Source organism: Tyto alba, unplaced genomic scaffold (assembly GCF_018691265.1).
Source record: "Tyto alba isolate M040663 unplaced genomic scaffold, T.alba_DEE_v4.0 Super-Scaffold_14, whole genome shotgun sequence".
NCBI lineage: Eukaryota > Metazoa > Chordata > Aves > Strigiformes > Tytonidae > Tyto > Tyto alba.
This window is the reverse complement of record NW_024881276.1, coordinates 15,354,124-15,372,925: the sequence shown is the minus strand read 5'-3', so window position 1 is coordinate 15,372,925 and position 18,802 is coordinate 15,354,124.

The window sequence follows — 18,802 nt, the reverse complement described above, 5'->3', positions numbered from 1 at the left end:
TTGGTAATAAACTATCATTTTAGAAGAATGGGTGGGGAAACCTGTGGTGCTGAGGAAATAAAAAGCAATTAAAAACTACATATAAAAGGGGAATTGCAAGAAGGAATTAAGGTTCCAAGGAATGACAGAGAAACTCAAGAAAGTAATTGGAGAAAATGTCATTCTAACCTTTTAAAATATTAAAAAATTAATATATCTGAAATATCCTCAAAAACCAATGCTGTAAATAAATCTATATTCATAGGACTTCATGTCTGTCTTCAGGGTGTTCTTTAAATGTGCAAAGCATCGATCTGGTGACCTAAGGAGGATCTAAGGGACAATGTGAGATCAAGTTACAACCACAGGGAGAAGAATCCTGACATTTCCAGATCCTCTTTTCCTTCTGGATTACATTTTGGATTACATATAATTTAAAACCTAGGATAACACTCGGGAAATGATTCAATAAATTGTACTCTGAAAAGCCTGTTTATAGCTGACACAAATCTATTTAGCAGACATGTTTATCAGATTTACTTATGTTCCTGCACAATTGAAAGGTGTAGATGTAATATGGCTGCTAAACTCCAAAGAGCTGCCTGTGGCTCTTTTAACATGCATGGATGCTAGCTGGTAAAATGTACATGACTGATTGTGTATTAGCTTCCTTTTTTTAAATTGTGAATATTTATGAATATATCATCATCTGTGGAATCGTCTTTGAACAATGGCCCCAAATCATCAAATACTGGTGGTGCTCCATCTCTCTCATCTGGCAACTTGCAGACAAATTCTGTTAAAAACCCACTGAAAAGCAAGATATAAATCCCTAGATGATGCTCTTAAGTGTCGTGTGGCATTTACAGTAGTTATGGATGTAAATCATTCATAATCCAATATCAAACTGAAAAGAGCAAATAAGTTTGTCTCTGTGGTTGAAAAGAATAAGGTATTGATTACCATAACAAATTAACAACTTGAAACCTGATATATATCCTCTGAGTGCTGAGAGCTGCGAACTGGAACAGTCATGTATTACACATTAGCCTCATGAGATTTAAAAGCAATTGCACTACAAGAATAGCTAGTTATTAGAAGAGTTCTGTAAAAATAATTTTAATGGCATTTACTGCAGGGCTAGAACAATTACTAACCTGCAATCAAACTAATAGCTTTTAATTAATTAAGATAGTTGAGTAAGACCCTGTCTTCACAGATTTGTTGTGAGAAATGATGCTGTGTGTATTTTCAATGGCAGTCAGATGAGTGACAATGTGAACTATTGCAGGATGGTGGAGGGAGCTATAAAGCACTTGGCACTGCCAGAGGCTTCTACCTTGAGACGGTTGGACATTGGCTTTTGATGGGACTGGATTTGCTCTATGGAGTGGAAACTTGAAGGGAAAATGAACCTAGAAAGTCTGTGTGTATGTTGGGGGAGAAGTTAGGTTAAATCCCTACTGATAACCCCTTTAAGAATGTTTCTATCGGCTTTGAGTTTTCTCTCCTTTCCTCCCCCCATTTGATGAGTGAGATTTCACCAATTAATATAACAAGATGACAATGTGAAAGTGCACTAGTTTGATTCGATACCCGTCTCTAGCCAGCAAACTGCTTTCAGGATAGTACTTACAATAGTGCTAAACCAATAGGAACCTGAAAACTACAAGGTAAAAGGGTGAATATTCATTCACATTTTTAAGGGACTTCTCTTTGACTGTACTCACACTTACTCCCTGTCTTGTTTATGCAAATGTTTTTGTAAAGCGGTTTGTTGACAATGGTATTAGTGAAAATTGAAGAACATAGCAAATATTGCAAATGATGACAGATTTCTTTTTTTCACATCCACAGCAGGGCTTGCAAGGAAAACCATGAATTACACTCATAGTCACAGGACAAAAACATATAGTTTGATTATTCTGTAAACCAAAATGCTTTTAGTTGAAGATGCTCAAAAGTTGCAAGATATATTTTGCTGATCAGCTAGAGATAAAAATTCTCCACAGAGGCTATTGGGACTACTTTACACTGCAGATATTGTGGTGTGCTGCTGGGCAATGTGAAAACAGAAAATAGCAAGTATGTTTGTGATTAACTGTTTATCTGGCCTAATGAGTGATATAAATGATGCTTTTTGCTTGACTGGGTATTGAAAGAAACAGCTGGTTGACCTATGAAGACAGGGAACCTCCCAGAAGCCAAAGGAGAGACTTTTTAGGTTTACAGCTGAAACAAAAGCCATTTTGCCTCTCCTTTCACCCTGCAGTGGTGAGCTTTCATCAGAAGGAGGGAAGTGGTTCTAGGTGTTGAAGGCAAAAATTAAGGTTAGTATTTAACCCATTGAGGAACAAAGTAATGTACTGCTGCCATAGGCAAAACTGAGTTTTGTGGCGAGTTCTGGGGGAAAGCAGAACATGATGGGGTTGGGAAAGCTTCCTGATCCTCAGCTGGGTTGAATTTATCTCTCTCCCTTTGACAAACCTGAATTCCTCATCTGGTCTGATCTTGCTCAGGTGGAACGTTTAATGCTAGAATAAATTGTTGTCATATTGAAGTTGACAATGTGTGTTGATAATATTTCGTATTATATGAACATAAAAATTACATAAAACCTCACTGGGAACCCTTGAACCTGTAGAAGATCACTGTAACAACGTGCAGATATCTAGGAACACCTGGGAAAGCTGTTGCTGTGGTTTTAAGAAACTTAAATGCCTTGAAGTGTTATTTATTTGGTGACATGTGACAAATTGTTCTATGAGGGCTAGATGATTGCAACTTAAAAATAAATTAAAGCCTCTCTCTGGGTGTCCTGCTCAATTTTGGTATACAACACTCTAAATAGGAATCTTGGCTGCTTGGGATGTGCAGCATTTAAAGAATCAATTAAAAATATAAAACCGGCAACATTTCCCATCAGATTTATTGTTTCTTTACTTTGTTACCTTGCATTTTGTATCATTCTTTGTGCTTTATCTGTTGTAGATATGTTTTTCATGTTAATTAAATAAGGTTTAGTTCTCAGTGTGTGGAAGTATTTATTAGTGTATCTGCTAGAGGGCTGATGTGCCAATGTCTCTGCTCCATCCTTCTCTTCTTGGCTGGGCCACCACACCAGGTGTATAAGTGGTGGATAGGAAACAGTTTCTGCCCTGGTAGTTTGCATCTGTACATGGTCCAGTCCCACTTCAGACTGCAGGAACTTTTTCAGCTGAGCTGGATTTGCTTCTACCCTTTACATGGATAGCATCATGTGCCATCCCAATGCATAGAGAGATAACTAATATTGTTGTCTCACTTTCCCGTGGCTAATCCTCAATCAAAAAAGTTGCAGAAAGTGGATGAAGTGTTCTTTTTCACTATTGGCTGCAATAGGAAATATGGGTTTGAACAGATAAGTTCAGTGGAAGTGCTTCTTTATACTTGGAATCGATTTGGAATGACAATTTAAGCGAGAGAGATTTTGGCACAGTAATGTTCACATTCATACCAATCTCATAAGCTACAAGGGGAAAAATGTGGGGTTTTCTTCTTTTTTTTTTTTTTAAGGAGATCACCTTGCTTTATTTTCTCAATATAACCTGAGGCTACTGCAAAGTGGCTGAGGCTTTGGCTGTAACATTAATATCCACACAGCGTAACGATCCAGTTGTGCACAGTGAATCCCTCATTTGGTGCTGCAGCCTTTGTAGATTATGCTGCTGGTTGGTGGAGTTGCCTTCCCTGTGGGAATCAAAGCACCCCCTCACTTCCACTTCTGGTGAGGAAATTAATATCCTATTTATGTAGTTGTATATTGCTTTTAATTGGTTTAGTATTAAACTATCAACTACCTGAATGAAATGTTGTGGGGAAGTTAATTTCTAGAAGGCAGTTTGTCTCTGGACAATTAGAGTGTTTATTTCTGTGTTATTGAATCACAGGAGGGAATATCTCATGTAGAAAACTGTATTTGCAGAGAAATTAATTACTCTTTAATAAAACAATAAGCATTTTATCTTAAATAAAAAGACTGACAAAACCGGTACCAGCAACTTGGGTGGTAACTCATCTGCCCATTAAAAAAAGCGTGTAAATATTTATGAATTGCACATCAGGAGCAATCAGGGAGAACTGGCAGCATAAAACATACAAATAATAATTTTTAACTTTACCAGCACCTTTATTAACTTCTTAGAACAGAGGATCTTTGGGGCAGAAAGTCTCTGGAGGTGGGTGTCTCTCCTTGTAACCAGTTCAGAGATGTCAGCCAGCTCTCTTCCCTTGAACATTGGGCTGGAGGGCCAAATTGAAATGGCTCTGCCAGCTGCCATGGAAGCGCGCTGGGCAGGTGGCCTCTGCTGTCCTTACCTAACGACAATGTTGATGTGGAAGTGCCACATCAGTGTTCTTGGTGAGGTCTGCAGCTGACAGCCTGGATGGGGCACAAAGGTGTTGCAATACTGAGTGATGATGAAAAATCCGTGCTGTCCCAGGATTTTTCCTCTCAGTACCTCTTTTCTTTCTGTCCTCCACTCAGGAGGAGATAGCTCTCTTTCTTCAAATATGGGTGGAATAATGAAAAGGATAAAGCAATTTCTCCATCAAGGTCTCATGAGGTAGATGGATGCCCAATGTAAGTGACATGTTGCGGGATCAAGGTGTTTCATAAATGTTTCTGGTGCTGCACTAGATGATATTAGGAATTCAGTGGGTAATATTCTTGTCAGAGACAGTGTAATACTTGTCCCTCAGCATGATATCAGGATACAGTGCTGCTGAACAAGGTGTAAAGATGCTGCTCAGACCATCTGTAGGTATTAGAGATCCCATGGCTCATTTTGTAAAATGTAGGATATCTCGTAATCCTGGCCACATTTCAACATACTTACGTACATCCTGGGAAACTAAATCCATCCACAGTGTTTTCAATTCTGAGGAAGAAGAAATACATGAATGTTATGTATTTAGAAGGGACCTTGACATAATCCGCTAGAACGACTGGGATTTACAGGTCTATGTATCTCACCTTGATACTCCTATAGTGATTCCAGTAATGTATGCTTGGCTAAATTACGTCTCCAGAAAAGTATCCTGTCTTGATTTAAAGACCTCTGAAAACAGAGAATGTGGGACATCCCCCTCACTTATCCCACTGGTTAATATCTTCACTATTAAAACCATGTGCCTAATTCCTGATCAGCCTCAGCTTCCAACCATTATTTCTTGTCGTGCTTTTCTCTGGTAGATTAAACAGTCCTCTCCCATCTGGAAAAGCTTTCCCCAGAGGTCCTTAATACTGTAATCCAGTGATGTCTGAGTCTTATTCCTGGCAAGATTTTAAAATGCCTTGTGGTGCAGCGTTATCTCCAGCCCTGGAATAATTTCTGCAATTCTTTTCTGAGGCTTCTGCATTTTCGAAATCCATTTTAAAGACTTTTCAGGCTTGCTGTGATATATAGTGGGGGGGAGTCAAACATAAACACATATTATACAAGTGATATATTTTGAACTGATTTAATCTTAACTACTACATGGAATAAAATGTAGGTGTAGTTTTTCACACATTAGATCATATTTAAAAATAAGATCTCTACTCATGCATCTGAAAGAAATGTTACACCTGTATGACTTGAAAAGGTGCACTTCATCAGAACAATGTTAATGGAGTTTTTGCTTTCATAACCAACATCAAAAATATGGAGAAGTTCTTGTGGTCTGACCCAAAATACATTTATTTTTCTTTTTGGCAACATGTATTAAAGGAAACCCTTTCAGGTTGACCATGAAATTTTATGAAGCAAACAGTTCTGTTTAAAAAATGCTAATGCAATTTTGCACTTCTAAAGTTTTTCTCCGTTTTCTACTGCAACTAATTGCAGGGCTGGCCTGAGTAATTTGTAAATGGACATGCACATCAGTTGATAAGCTTTCATACAGTAAGCAAAGGAAGTTTGTGCATCTGAATACATAGTCTGGTATGTAAGGCTGCTTTGAAGCCACAGCTCCTCTAAAAGAAGGTGTAGACAGGCTCCTGGGGCATGACTGGGGTGAGGGGCATCTCCCCATGCCCTGTCTATGGAGGGTAAAAGGAGCTCTCTTTAGTTTGAGTCTGAAGACAATGAAAGTTGGCAAGGAGGGAGGGAAAGACACTGGGGACAGAAAAAGGGGGAAGAAAAGGGAAGGTAAAAGAACCTGAGAAGCTCAACAGAAAGAAAAGGTTATTGTCGCGGTTTAGGCCTGATTGACAGCCAACGACAATGCAGCAGCTCTCTCTCCCCCTCTGGCAATGAGAAGGGACAGAGAGCCAGGCTTGGGGTTCAAGATAGGACTGGGATGGGGAAAAAATCCCCCTTTTATGATCACGAGCAAAAGGCAGACTCGTTAGGGGAAGAAAAAAAGAACATACATTTATTACAGACACTAACAACACATAACAGAGTAAGACAGTGAGAAGCATTGCCACATCTTGAGAACACCTTCCCCCCACCCCTCCCTTCTTCCCGGGCTCAGCTCTGCTCCCGATATCTCTACCTCCTCCCCCAGTGACGCAGGGGCAGGGAATGGGGGGTGCAGTCAGCGCTGCCACTGCCTTCATCTTCGGTGAGGGGAGTGTCCAAAACTTGTTACCCCCTGCTCCATCGTGGTCCCCCTCTCACAGGAGACAGTCCTCCACAAACTTTCTCTGACTTGAATTCCTCCCATGGGCCGCAGCGTTCCCCACACTGCTCCGTCATGGGTCACTAACTTCCTCCAACTGGAGTCCCTCCCACAGCTGCAGCCCTTCCCGAGCTGCTCCGGCGTGGGACTCCCCTGCATGCTGCAATCCTCCCAGCGCTGAATTACAGCAGCGGGGCTACCTTTTCCCATGAGACCCCGGCCTTCTTCGGGCACAGAACCTTGATCATCTGAGCAGGAGCAACAGGCTGTAAATCACTGTCTGCTCCACCGTAGATCTTCATGGGTGGCAGGGGGGGGCTGCCCTGCCATCTCACCACAGGATACAGGGGGGTCTCTGCTCCAGCACACCTCCCCCCTCCTTTCTTCCTCCGTTCCTCCACTGACCTTGGTGTTCATGCAGCTGCAGCAACTCCTCCTCACAAGTCCCACTGCCCGTCACCACGTCCCTTCTTAAATACGTTATCGCAGAGGCGCAGCCGATTGGCTCAATTTCCCAAACAGAAGTGGAGCTGACATGGAGCTGGGGGAGCTTCGAGAAGCTTCTCACAGGGGGCCGCCCCGATAGCCCCCTCCCCTGCCACCAAAAAACTCCACCACTCACTCAACCCAGGACAGTTATAAAAAGAACATCCTGGGACTGGAAAGCTGCAGCTTGAGCTGGGGCAGGCACTGGGCATGTCTGTTGAGAAAGAGAGGAGGCAGAGAGGTCCACTGGGCAAGCAGAGGGGCTTCAGCCCCAGGTGGCTTCAGTGAGGCTTTGGGCAGGCACAGGGCTCTGGTGGGGCCCAGGAGGGGACAGAGCCTGGGAAAGGGTTTGGAAGAGGGCTCCCACCAGGGCCTGGGATATGTGGGGGTATGGCAACTGATGGGAAAGGCAGGCTGGGATGGGGCAGGAGACAAAGAACTGAGAGGGGGATTGAGATACAATGGGAGCCTGGTAAGACTGGGACTGGTGGTCAGGCAGGCTTACATGTAGGGAGGGAGTAAGAGCCTGGATGGATAAAAGAAATCACAGATCTCCATGAATCCAGTGTGGCAAATGCATGACTGTTACAGAAGCCTAGCTGTCAGCATGTGCTCCATGGATCAGTGCCACTGGCTTCGACTGAGACACTTGCATGTATCAGGCCTGGGGGTGTCGTGTCACACAACAAGTGGTGAAAAAAACACCATTAGGGAGAATGCAATCCATTTTGAGTGACTTTCCTGATATTGTGTCAAAACTCTTCAATGGAAGACGACACTGACAAATCCAGTTCCTCTCTGGCCTGACTTGTATGCACTCAACTGTGTTGGAGTCGGTGAGGTCCACAATGAGGACAAAGCTCATTTTAGGTTTTGGGATCACTAACGATCTGGCAAATTGCATATACTCAAAGCTGTGAAGCCCCATCACTGTATTGGGGCTCCTTCTTGGGCGCTTGTGACTGCCTGTCATGGTTTGAGCTCAGAGAGCAACTGAGCATCACGCAGCTACTCAATCCCCCTTTGCCTCCCCAGCACTGGGAAGGACAAAATAAAGCAAAAGGTCAGGACTTGAGATAGGGAGGGATGACTCACCCATTATGGTCACCGGCAAAAGACAGTCTCTTTAGGGGAAGACAACAATAACATTAATTTAATATAGACACTAACACCAACAACACTTAACAGAGTAGGACAGTGAGAAGCACTACCACACCTTAAAAACACTTTCACCCCACCTCTCTTTTCTTCCCAGCCTCATCTTTGCTCCTCCCTCCTCCCTCTACCTCCTCCCCCCAGCAGCACAGGGGGCAGGGAATGGGAGTTATAGTCAGTCCTGCCACTTCTTTCCCCTTGGCAAGGGGGGGAACTCCTTGCATTCTTCCCCTGTTCCAGAGTGGTCCCCCTCTCACAGGAGATAGTCCTCCGTGAACTTTCTCTGACATGAGTCCCTCTCATGGTTTGCAGCGTTTCCTGAGCTGCTTCAGTGTAGGACACCCCTGCGTGTTGCAGTCCTCCCAGCACCAAACAACAGCAGCGGGAGCTGTTTCTTCCCTCAGAGTCCTGGCCTCCTTTAGGCATAATCACCTGCTCCTGGTGTGGGCTCCTCTACAGGCTGTAAGTTGGCATCTGCTCTACTGTGGACTTCCATGGGTGACAGATGTTGGCCCTGCCATTTCACCATGAGCTTCAGGGGGGCTCTACACCGGCACACCTCCTCCCCCCCCTTCTCCTCCTCTTTTCCACTGACCTCAGTGTTTGTATAGGTGGCCTTCTCGCAACTCCTCCTCACAAGTCCAACTCCTCCTCCCAGGTTCCCCTTCTTAAATATGTTATTGCAAAGTCACAGCCACTGTTGCTAACTGGCTCAGCCCTGGACAGAAGTGAGTCTGACTTGGAGCTGGAGGAGCTTCAGGAATCTTCTCACAGGGGCCACAGCTGTAGCCCCCTCCCCTGCTACCAAAAACCTCACCACTCACACAAACCCAGCACACTGCTTCTGCTACAGCATTTTGTGTCATCCTCTTGCTTGTGCTCACCTTCTCCCATTGATTTGATAGATCCAGTCATTATTGTTTTGTTTCCTAGGTAGGGTGTAGGTTGCGCAGCAGAAGACTGGTTCATCAACTGCACTTTGCCCTGGGTATGACAGGCTGGCACTGACTCCTCTTGGGAAGAGGGGGTAGAGTGGTTTAGAGAATTGCCATCAAGGAAGAAACTAGTGATTGCATTATTCCCCTTCAAACCATGCTCCACACCCCCCAGCCAGTTGTTGTTGCCTAACTGGGTCCAGATGGTTTCAGCTCAGCTTGATGTTCTTTCCTAGTGTGCATTTATAATGTCATCAGCCTGTGCAGCAGCCAACTGTTGTGATTGGGCAATGTTACTGTCATTACATTCTTCTGCTTTTCATGCATGGTGGTTATGTTTTGTCTCAAGTTAAACTGTACATTTCTTAAGGTTTTTCCCTGTACACTTTTAATGGGTTGTTGAAATTTTCCTCCAATTCTGCCTACAGCCTGTTTGCCTATAAAATAAAGCATAGCTGTGGTGGGAGAGAAAAGACAGGGAGAAAGTTAGTACTGCATTTGCTGTACTGCTCTCTCCTCAGAGAGCAAGGACTCCTGGTTCAAGCTGGCACAGGCAGGAGGAGACTGGGAGAGTAGGAACTACCTGCAAAATGAGGTGGAGAAGATACTGTTTTGTCTGAGTTTTGGAAAAGGTATTTGCTTTGCAGCTTTAATCTAGCCACCTCCCTCCTGTGACTTCCTTCCACTAAAGGGGTCTCTTGCTGACACCCACAATTGTACATGGGTGAGCTGAGGGTCTTGCACACACCGTCTTAAATCAGATCAGGAACCTCTGTGGCCTCATTTCCCTTCTTCCTCTGTGGGAGCAATAAGAACTCAGATTTATTCTATAACAACACAGATGTGAAAATATGAGTCTGCCTTCCTCCTTATGATCAACTAGTGGAGGAGTGTGCAGGAACGTGGAAAAGGCTGTGAACTACAGCACCCTGTTTATCTGGCTCTGAGCCTTCCTCCTGCAGTGATCTCAAAGCAAGGAACACATTTTCTTGATTATGGTCTTGTTAATTCTTTATCTGGCATTTATTAAAACTCTAAACTGTGCTTAGAAAATACCCAGTGATTAATGATCACTCATTAGGGACCAAGGAAGCTTGTGGGATGGTTTAGTTACTGTTGGCAGAAATAGCAGAGGTTTACCTTTTCATCAGTGTCCCAGAGGGAATAGCAAGACTATTTTGGTCCATGTAGGAGTTAGGTAAGAAATTTTAGGGTGAGGGTGTGAGGCCCCTGGCTAGCCCCCCCACAGCTGCTCTCACTTTCTACACAGATGATGCAACTGTGTCATCAAGGATTGCCAAGCAGTCCAGATCACTTTGGTAAGACTGCAGCTACTTCTGTGGCATAATCCTGACTTGTACTGCACAGGAAGAGAGTTTACACCATGAAATCATCATTGTAATATTTCTGTTATTCAAGCTGTGGCCCTTTAGTGTGCACAGATGGGAGAGATACCTGCTGGATAGTACTTATAAGGCACTCTGCCACAGGAATGTGCTGCTTCTTTTCAGAGAATTAAGTGGGCTGCTGATTTTGTTTGTTACCCTGCTGAGCGCTGGCAGGACAGCTATTGTATCACCCCTCATTGCCTTCACCCCATACCTTCCCCGAAGTAGGGCACAGATGAGCTTGTTTGGAATGCAGATGTGTGTGAAAGCATTTCAAGGGAAAACAGTTTTCAAAGTTATCCAGGAAAATGAAAAGTGAGACAGCATAGCTATACCGACATAGCTTGGTTGCATTAAAATGGGTGCTTTCCTCAGCATCTGGGAAAAATGGAATATTAGACTTCTTTTCCAAATAAAGTTGTGCTATATGTACATGTTTTTGTGCCGTGTGTTTGGGAAGCACAGTATTACAAGTTGCATTCTGTTAAAATAATTGATGATTCTCAACGGTACACTGAACTGTAATATTTTCCCCTACCATAGAAAATATTTCATGGAGAAGTAAGCATTCCTTTGGGCATCACTTAGAAAAGTTCTTTAGAATAAAATACAAAGAAAAGGAAAAACCTTGCTCTGCCTCAATCTTCTCATAGACAGCCAATAAACCAGCCTTCAAAAAGGCTTCTGAGGCTGGCTGACAAGAGGTCGCCTTCGGGCACAGTAGCTGAACAAAGCTGGCTCCTGACTGTAGCAGATACCTGTTGGAAATAGGTACTTTGCTTTCTGTTCAGGCAAGAGAGAGGAGTGGAAAACCAGTGGGCTCATCCTTGGGCATGCTGTGTTTGGGAAGCTGGAGGAATCTAGGGACAAGCTTGGTGTCCTGTGCACTTTGAGTATCTCTCAGAATCACACCCTGCAATAGCTGCAGGGCAGCATTCTCACTCCCAGGGTAGCTGTGGGTTGGTAAAGGGTGGTCTGCTACTGGCACAGCATGTCTACCATCCCCAGTCCCAATGGCCCCTGTGAATGGAAGGGGATGGTGTACACTAGCTCAGAGATATCTGGGGATTTGTGCATTGTGCCTCCTTCCATTTGTGTCCTCTGTTTTTTTCTTTTTAGTGTTGCAACATCAAAAGAGCAGGTCAGGGTTGTTCCCTTGATCAATGAGGCCTATTAATGACAGATACTTGTCATGTTTATAGATTAATTGTGATGACTGTGATCCAGCTGTATGAGGAGAGAGTCCCTAAATCTCATCCTGAGATGAACCACATATCTTTAAGGCAGAGATACACATGATAGGATTTTTCACCAAAATGTAAGCCCTCATCTCACTCATGTTAACTTCTAATATAATTTTTTACAAGCCTGTGGTTGCTGCAGCACTGTATTTGGTCTAGCCAGTGAAGATAGATGACTGAACTGATGTTATAGGGTGAAACTTTGACATTCATGTTTTTCAGACCTTCCATCCCCTACTTAACAAATGCCATATTGATTGAAAGCCAGAGATCAATCATGATCAGTAATGAGAACCAAAATTTTCTTGCCACGGTCCCATTTCTGACTGACGAGATCCTGGCAGAGCTCAGGTCTAAGCCTGCTTTTGCGATGTGTATAAGGAAATGGTGTTAGCTTTTTGATTTTGTGAGATTAATATGTTTGCTATGACTTGTGCTTGATGTTTAGAGTTCTTGAAACGTTTGCTTGCCTGCAGGAGGGTCTGCAATTCTGTGTGGCACAGCTGAGACAGGATGCTTGCTGGGAAACTCCCAGTATATGTTGTCTTATAGATGTTGCATTTGTTTGCTCATGCCTTGCTGTTTCCAGTAGCTTAAGGTAGGGGAAATGCCCTTGGCATGGATCAGAATGTAGCTGGTGGGCTGCTCTCAGCCAGCACAAGTGGAAGCCATATAAATTCAAAAGTACAATCTTTGAGAGGCACTATTTCCCATTTCTTGATTCCTACAGGAATTAAAATTCAGCAAGACTGATGGATCCTGTCTTACTCAGAGCCTTACTCCATCAGTGAGTTATCAGTGACATCTTCCTCTGAGGAAAAGCCCTTCCTAGCTCCCATGGTATATTCACCATGACTGTGCCGCACCTAAGCGCTGTAAACCACTGGATAACTGGATTAAAGCAGGCAGAGCCACCATTTACTCCACTTTCTCTGAAGGCTTCTCTGACTGGTGTGCTCTGAGGCAAGGCATGACTGCCTATGATTGACTATAGTACTTCAGACAATGTAGACCTTAACCCATCAAGACATTTGCATGTCAACATTGACAGACAAATCCTGAGAGCACTACACTACTAGATCCTCCTGGGTCTGGAGCTAAACCCCTGGGACTGGAGACTTAGTGGACCTGAGGTTTGGTTTTAGATGTTCATCTTGTTGTGAGCACTTGACCCAACAATGACCACAGTCCCTGGAGGAGCCATTCTCCACAGGGCGTCATAGCTGTGGGAGATTTTCAGGTTGTGAGTGTAGAAGTGGTTGGCCTAGAAGTGCTCCAGTACCAGTCATGTTGCTCAGCTAAGGATTTAGCCCTGTGTTTGTATAGCTGGCAACTTCAGCAGAGTATAATGAAGTTGGAACTGCCTTTTAATTTTCTTCGGTAGTCGGGCTAGAGTTACGATTGTAATTTGGACCTGATTCTGAAAAGAATCTCAGGCCTTTGTGATCGGGCACATGATTTAATTCAGTTTAATTTAATTTTGACACTGGCAAGATTCTCATTTAAAGTGCACATTTCCAAGTGTATAAATCTATAGGAATGACACTGGCTCAGAACCTTTACCAGGCAGGCTGTCATAACTAATGCCTATTAGTTAAATTAATGTAACAACGTGCACTTTTAGTGCTTAGGAGAGAATCTGCTCCTCAAATATAAACCACAAGGACCTGCAAATGGCTATTTAATTAAACTCATTTTTTTCTTTACAGATGCTTTCTCTAAAATTTTTTTCTTTCCTTGGGTAAGGTGTTCTTACAGGAGAAAGTGAATTTAAAATGCTAAACTCAAGGAAAAGCCAAGTTATGGTATAACGAGTGTATTAAAGCTTGCTCGATACTCTGTTCTAAGTGAATCTCTATTTCTAGTATAAAATACAGAGGAAATGGAAATAATTTGAAAATATTTCTGTGATGAAAGGTGAACACAGAAGTCCTCACTGGGAGCTGATATATGTGAGTAGTATGCGGGAAACATGTTCTTGCAATCACTCTGAATTATCTGGAAGTTCTATGAATTGCTATGTTGTGTCATAACACCTTAGGTTTAATTTAATTTATTGAAATCTGTCCATTTTTCTTCACAGTGGTCTTCAAATGTGCTTTGTTTCTAAATGTTTAAGAGAGGCCCAGAAAATGCAGGAAAGCTGGGACACATCTGGAGCTCATGTGACTTATTCCAGGTGCGTTCAGACACTGGAGCACAATGAACTTCTGGTTTCTGCAACTTAAATCCCCTGATGTATAAGAATAACAACTCTATACTTCCATGCCGTGATCTTGTTTGAACAGCAGTGTCTGGAACTAACCATATTACTGTTTGATGATTAATGAAAGAATGCTTTTGCCAGAGAAATCAGAGTGGATACATCTACTGTAGACTTTTAGTGCTCTGGGTTATTAATAGACAATTAGCACCAAGTATTTAACACATTTAATAAAGGTTATTATGGACATCCTTTTCCATTTCATCAAAACTATATTAAAAAAATGGTTATTTACATATAAGATTAGAAGATCAGTTTTGGGTAAGAAACATAAATTTGTAACCAGAAATAAATATGTAGTGTGTCCATTGTAGGCTTTACAAATGTGCTAAGTATATTGAGTTAATTGGTAATTAACTCAGGGTAAAGTCTACAGATAGTCTAAACATATTGATTGCCAACTCTTCCTTTTCCTGGAACAGAATCACTGTGCAATGCTGAGCTGAATGAAAAGAAAAGAGCACTACAGAATATAATTTCTGCTACAGACTGAAGACATTTTTATGGTGTGGCATGATACTGGAGTAGGGCAGTAGTCATCAACCACTTTTTAGACATGTGCAACACATTTAGTGTTCTAGAAATCAGAAAGATCTGTATGGCATATACATAATTAAAGAAGATAAGGTCACCAAAAAACTGTGATTTTATTATAATTATAAATGGTCATGGCCAGAATAGGCCTTCTACATCTGTTGAAGGACTGTGTCCTGGGTTGAGTGAGTGGTGGAGTTTTTTGGTGGCAGGGGAGGGGGCTATCGGGGCGGCCCCCTGTGAGAAGCTTCTCGAAGCTCCCCCAGCTCCATGTCAGCTCCACTTCTGTTTGGGAAATTGAGCCAATTGGCTGCGCCTCTGCGATAACGTATTTAAGAAGGGACGTGGTGACGGGCAGTGGGACTTGTGAGGAGGAGTTGCTGCAGCTGTGTGAACACCAAGGTCAGTGGAGGAACGGAGGAAGAAAGCAGGGGGGAGGTGTGCTGGAGCAGAGACCCCCCTGTATCCTGTGGGGAGACGGGAGGGCGGCCCCTCCCTGCCACCCATGAAGATCTACGGTGGAGCAGACAGTGATTTATGGCCTGTTGCTCCTGCTCAGATGATCAAGGTTCTGTGCCCGAAGAAGGCTGGGGTCTCATGGGAAAAGGTAGCCCCGCTGCTGTAATTCAGCGCTGGGAGGATTGCAGCATGCGGGGGTGTCCCACGCCGGAGCAGCTCGGGAAGGGCTGCAGCCGTGGGAGAGAATCCAGTCGGAGGAAGTTAGTGACCCATGACGGAGCAGTGTGGGGAACGCTGTGGCCTGTGGGAGGAACTCAAATCAGAGAAAGTTTGTGGAGGACTGTCTCCTGTGAGAGGGGGACCACGATGGAGCAGGAGGAACAAGTTTCGGACACTCCCCTCACCGAAGATGAAGAAAGTGGCAGCGCTGACTGCACCCCCCATTCCCTGCCCCTGCGTCACTCCGGGAGGAGGTAGAGATATCGGGAGCAGAGCTGAGCCCGGGAAGACAGGAGGGGTGGGGGGAAGGTGTTCTCAAGATGTGGCAATGCTTCTCACTGTCCTACTCTGTTATGTGTTGCTAGTGTCTGTAATAAATGTATGCTCTTTTTTTCTTCCCCTAATGAGTCTGCCTTTTGCTCGTGATCATAAAAGGGGGATTTTTTCCCCATCCCAGTCCTATCTTGAACCCCAAGCCTGGATCTCTGTCCCTTCTCATTGCCAGAGGGGGAGAGAGAGCTGCTGCATTGTGGTTGGCTGTCAATCATGCCCAAACCACAACAGACTGATTTCCAGAAAGAAAATTAGCTACAGAGCACATGCACTCTAAACATTAGAGATCCAAATTGGGGCATGAGAAACTGTGAAGGGGAACAATGCATGTTCTGGGAAACCACAAATGCATAAAAGGTTGCTCCAAGAAGTTATACATTACCCTGTGACTTGCTCAGGAAGAGTGGGTATCTGGCATTTTTCTTGCAAATGGACTTGGAACTATATGTGGCACAGCTCAATAAAATGAAGGTTGATGAAAATTATAGTTTATTTCATTTGTTTTACATGAAAGTGATTTTATTCTTCACTGCATTCACATTGAATCGTATATCAGTCTAATGCAATTCAGTCACAAAAGGTGACACTTGTCTCAATTTTATATGTCCACAAAGCAGAAGTCTACCTCTGAACTGGTTGTCTGGCCACCTTTATGACTGTGGAGACAATGAAGAGTCTGGAGATGCTTCTAGGGAATGATTCATCTGCTCTATTTCTGACATCTATCTGAGGAGGAGATGAATTATGCCCCGGGAGCGCCTATTTCTCCTTGACTATAAAGAGAGTTAGACAACTAGCTCAGATGAAGATGTCTGTGCTATAATTGTCTAAGATCAAGCGAAACAAACCCCATGTGAGGTGACACAAATTAATGCTGTGTGCACCCTTGCCATGGCACACTTCCAAAAGCCTCTCTCTGCAGCTCTAGCACACACGCTTGCCTAGTCAGCTGGGACTCCCCTTCCCCTAGCACCGGTGGCAAACTTTCCTCACTTTCCACTGTAGGTTTGAAATGCAAAACCCTGTGGGCACCAGTGACCATAAGATTGCTGGCTTGAGGAGGTCCAGCCCACTCCTGAGGTGTTCCCAGGATCCCTTCCAACCTGCAGTGAAAGAGGAAGAGGCTTTCTGCACCTTTTCAGGTGATGGTTAAACCATTGTGGGTACTGCACAGTGCTTTTGGGTTGCCACAAAGTTCAGAGCTAACTGCTGGCCCAGACTGTCCCATCTTGAGTACGTGTTACCAACCTGAAACAGTATCTGTAAAGTGTTTTAATTGAGCAGGCTTTTGGAAAGGTCTTCAGGCAATAGCAAATAAAATAACAAGCAAAACAAAACTCAGCTGCCTGACTTTTCAAAATATCCTACTAAAACATCTGAAATATTGTCTCCTGCACAGTCCCACTCCTCTGAGACATCCAAAAAGGAGTTCATTTTCATACTTGGTGTGTACTTTTACTGCCTGAGATATTTCTTTCTGCTCCTCATTAATGCTCTTTTCAATCCCACAGGGACAGTGCTAGATAGAGTGACCAAGAAAAGCTTTCTTGATGCTCTTCCCAACTTCATGAAATATTAATGCTTATTGTATTTGCTCCTTTTGTTTATTTAATATTTGCTCAGGGACAGTATAAGCTGTCCATATTGCTTTCCATCAGAATCACCAATGCAGGAAAAGGGAACACTATAACTTAATATCTTCCTTATTAATATTTTTAATACAACTACAAGACAAACACAAATAGTCCAATCTTGTTATATATCACTCTTGTTTATATGTGCAGTGGAGATGAAAGGGGTGAATGTTGTTCAATACAGGTTTTCTTTTTGTGGCTACTGGGATCTGTGGTCAACATTTTTTAAGATAAATGCCTGAAGATAGGTGCCTACAGTGAAAGGGCTGAAATGTCTTTCTGATTGCATGGTCCTTCCTTCATGTGGAAGAGCAAGTGGGAGGATACTCCATGGTCTCCTGGCTCCTCCACCATGTGTGCTATCAGAGACTGTGTGATGCTCTGAGAATGAGCTTGGTGTTGGGTTCTATGAAAATCCCACAGCAGAAACATGAGGGTTTCAGCTCCAGCTCTGGTTTCCATTTCTTGATGAGGATGAAAGATGACAACAAAGTCAGACTCCTGGAAATGTTGCTGGCCTCCAGGAAGAGTTGATGTCTTCACTTGTTCCTGCCTACTCTGGCATTAACAATGAGTGTCCCCCAAGTACATGTTCAATTCGTATACTCAGGCCAGGAAAAAGCCTGATCCCTTCCCTCCTCAGAGGGAAGAACCTTAGAAAATGCAAGGTTAAGGACAGGGTGCTGTCATGGATGTTTATCCTTCCATCAGATATTCCTTGTAGACAAGGATGGTGACAGAGACGGAGGAGTGCAATGGGTCGCAATTAAGTAAACTGATTTTTCAGAAATCTTGGCCTTTCTGGATATTACTCCAAATCTTTGGAGTCATTGGAAGTAATGCTGTTCAATACTCCTGGTACTGAAAAGCCAGTTCAACTTATCCTGAAACCAACATTATGGTTAAATGCCTATTCTAAGTAGATATACTTGTCTTTTACTACCTTCTTTCATTCCAGTGTTATACACATCCTGATCTACTGCACTTGGAAAAAAGTCTGTCATAAAAGAAAGTTTGGGAATTAATTTTAAATTAACGCAATGGCTGGGATTTACAGCTCTGGTCAATTCTTACACCCAATCATGCCTCTAGGCAATAGCTTTTTTTCTGTATGCAAAACCTTGAAACCTCTCATGCTTTGGACGTTGTAATACTGGTGTTATTATTAGTAATAACAACAACAATAATAAAGTAATACTGTCTGAGCTAAATATGTCACTGAGATTGAGGCTTTTTATTATTTTTATGATGTAAATTTGTACACAGTCCTCAGCTGTTTTCCCCAAATAGATGCTGAGCTTGAATATGAGGGCCAATAAGCTTGCACAGTTTCTACAGCTGCCTTGGCAAAAATACTACCTGTGGGAGCCAATGAAACATTTATTACACGTTATTCCTACTGTGCCCACAATGACATTTCTCCAAATGTGGTTGTGCAGAGATTAAAGCTATATCTATTAGTTTAGTTTGTCACAGTATTTTTATAAATTAGAGTGTCTTGTGCTACGTGAAGTATGATAGAGTCTGGTAA